At 44.0% G+C, this 3433-nt stretch overlaps 1 long non-coding RNA gene across 1 annotated transcript; it reads right to left on the bottom strand.

The window, feature by feature from the left end:
* Positions 1-473: 473 nt before the first annotated feature.
* LOC126982654 (uncharacterized) lies at positions 474-1586 on the bottom strand. Its single transcript, XR_007735284.1, has 3 exons — positions 1333-1586; positions 1097-1202; positions 474-952 (listed from the first exon to the last, which is right to left on the bottom strand). It is a non-coding gene; the product is annotated as an uncharacterized LOC126982654 (long non-coding RNA).
* Between the last annotated feature and the right edge of the window lie 1847 nt (positions 1587-3433).

Genomic DNA, 3433 nt, shown 5'->3' on the forward strand with positions numbered 1-3433 from the left:
GTATAGGAATGTCATACGTCAGTGTTTATCATCTGTTCGTTCTCGGTATGTGTAACAAACACTTAGTCACCTCAGCGGTCACCTTGACGTACGTGACCAATTTTAACTTCATTATTTTCCAGTCTCTAATTCTCACTCCTTCCTGAGAGCTCGACTGACACAGACCTATTGTCTCGGCTCTCTCTCCAACGCTCGCTGTATTTTTAAAGTTAAGAATACATTTCACCTAAGGCAGCGAGTGTTTCCTTCACGCCCTTGTTCGCCCACCAAGACCCTGTCTGAGCTCCACGCAACCAAGCCTTACACCGTTACACACCACCACTATCACATACCACCACCACCACCACCACCATCACTATCACGTACCACCACCATGTCACAGAGTCCGTATATGACTTTGTGGTATACGTGTCATGCCCAGAGAGCATATTTTACTCTTTTTCCTCTATTTTCCTTCACGACCTCTGCGTGTATCGAAACAACACGAGAAATTAATCAAGTCCAAGGTGTTCAAATAATTAAGACCGGTAAAGACAGGTAAACATGTGATTAAAAAAGTCAGCCATTCAATAAACAGGCGATTCAAAGTCACAGCCATTCAATAAACAGATAAGTGGATCAGGTAAGATTAGGGCAGGTCAGGGTAGGTGAGAGGAAGGCTAAGCGAGGTCACTCCCTAAACGAAGGTCGAGGTGAGGAGCGTAAAGAGGAAAATATGAAAAAAAGGGAAACACTGGAAAATATCAGACCTGGCAAGGAATAAAAGTAACCGTCACGAACTTGCGCTGAACAGTAAAGGAAATTACTTAAAAATACCTTGTATTGTGATTTATTCCCTAAGCAAGAGGGAGGCGGTGGCTGAGTGGTGGCGTGCTGGAGCAGCTTTCAGAAGCACACAGGTTCGTATCCCGTCCGCCGCTATAAAATACACTGCCAAACATACCTGTTAGCCCTGAGGATGGTTGGAAAAAGTTGGAAAGTTTCGTTTAGTTGGCACAACAACTGTGGTCATATGCCGGAGAGAGATAGGAGGGGGAAGGAATTATAGGAGAAGGGAACAGATCCCAGGAGACGGGACACAACCCCCGATTAATACCTGGTAGCCGTGCACTGCTGGGTGGACAAGGGCGTAGGGTATCAGGGATGGTTGGAGAAGGAGCAAAACCCGTGTTACAATTTCTAGATGTATGCCGTCGAGGGGCCTGAAGGAAAACGGCAAAATAAATATAAAAACCACTAAATCTAAACAGTAAAGGAAACGACTTAAAAATACCGTGTCTTTGTGAGGTGGTGGCTGAGTGGTGGCGTGGTGGAGCGGCTTTCCAAACATACCCGTTACCCCTGAGGATGTTCCAACTTCTAGATGTATGCTGTCGAAGTGACAACAGAGGGACCCAGACACACTCAAGGGAAGAGGTTCGAGGTGGTGTCTGCAGGAAAGGCAGGCGGCGAATCTTGCAACAATAAACAATCAATCAATTATTCACCACACGGTTAACACACATCACTACTACTAAAAACTGGGAATGGATACAAAATGATAATAAATAATGTGATAAATAAGAGGAAAATGAAGAACTGAACTCTTAAAATGTATACAAACAAGCTACCATTTTATTAGTCATCGGCGCGTGGCCTAAGACCACCCACATGTCCTAAAAAACATCTATCAACCCAGACTCCAGATTCTCTCTAAATAAGGATAAAAAAAATGAGCTGCGGGGAGGTAGAATGTGCCAACTAAGATGGCGTCATTATAAACATTAACCACACCAGGCCCCGCCCCCAAAAAAAAACACCAGGCCCCGCCAGGCCCCGCCAAAAAAAAAAAACAGGTCCCACAAAAAACACCAGGCCCCACCAAAAAAAAAAAAAAAAAACACCAGGCCCCACCAAAAAAAAAACACCAGGTCCCACCAAAAAAAACACCAGGCCCCACCAAAAAAAAACACCAGGCCCCACCAAAAAAAAAAAACACCAGGCCCCACCAAAAAAAAACACCAGGCCCCACCAAAAAAAAACCAGGCCCCACCAAAAAAAAAAAAAAAAAAAAAAAAAAAAAAAAAAACACCCGGCCCCACCAAAAAAAAAACACCAGGCCCCACCAAAAAAAAACACCAGGCCCCACCAAAAAAAAAACACCAGGTCCCACCATAAAAAACACCAGGTCCCACAAAAAAAAACACCAGGTCCCACACGAAAAAAACACCAGGTCCCACACGAAAAAAACACACCTGGTTCCACCATAAAAACACACCAGGTTCCACCATAAAAACACCAGGTCCCACCATAAAAACACACCCGGTCCCACCATAAAAACACACCCGGTCCCACACAAAAAAAACACCATGCCCCACAAAAAAAAACCAGGCCCCACAAAAAAAAACCAGGCCCCACAAAAAAACACCAGGCCACACCAAAAAAAAAAAGCCCCACAAAAAAAGAACACCAGGCCCCACAATAAAAACCCACCAGGGCCCACCTAAAAACCCACCAGGTCCCACCAGAAAAACACCAGGCCCCATCAAAAAAAAAAAACACCAGGGCCCACAAAAAAACCCCACCAGGTCCCACGAAATAAACACCATGCCCCACCAAAAAAAAAAAAACACCAGGGCCCACCACACTCACACAGTATAGATGGGCCACTAACACACACACCCTCACGGTAATAGATGGGCCACTAACACCCACACCCATACAGTAATAGATGGGCCACTAACACACACACCAACACAGCAATTTTTACAAAGACACACGGAAGGAAAAGAGGTTGAAGGTGTCAAGAGGAAAGGAAGATAGTGAAAGCTTAAACCTTTGAATCAGCTACCTAACGTCACCTTCTGAGGGAAATAAACCGAGACGTGCGAAGCGAATCCGAAACGAGCGATCCAGAGGGAACGAAACACATCAGCGGGAGCGAACCACCAAACATAAACAAACTACTTCCTCCCTTCTCCTTTGTTGTTTACTTGCAACAATAAACTATCAATCAATCAATCAATTATTCACCACACAACCATAACAAACCAATATCACTACCCCCGTGAAACTAATAAAAACTGAGAATGGATACAAAACGATAATAAAAAATGGGATAAATCAAAGGAAAATGAAGGAATTTAACTCTTAAAATGTATACAAACAAGCTGTACTGCCTGGGGGTTGGGATGGCATGCTCCTCCCTTCTCCTTTGTTGTTTATTTGCAACAATATACTATCAATCAATCAATCAAGCTGACTACCCACATGCTGTCCTAAAGACCACCTGAACTCCAGATTCTCTAATTGAGGATAAAAAAAATGAGCTGCGGGGAGGTACAATGTGCCGACTAAGAAACATAAGAACGAACATAAGAACGAGTTAAAAGTAACCAATCACAATCAGGAATGTTGGGGCAAGAAAGGTAAACCACAAAGGATCGCTGGGAGG

This window comes from Eriocheir sinensis, chromosome 5 (genome assembly GCF_024679095.1).
Source record: "Eriocheir sinensis breed Jianghai 21 chromosome 5, ASM2467909v1, whole genome shotgun sequence".
Classification (NCBI taxonomy): domain Eukaryota; kingdom Metazoa; phylum Arthropoda; class Malacostraca; order Decapoda; family Varunidae; genus Eriocheir; species Eriocheir sinensis.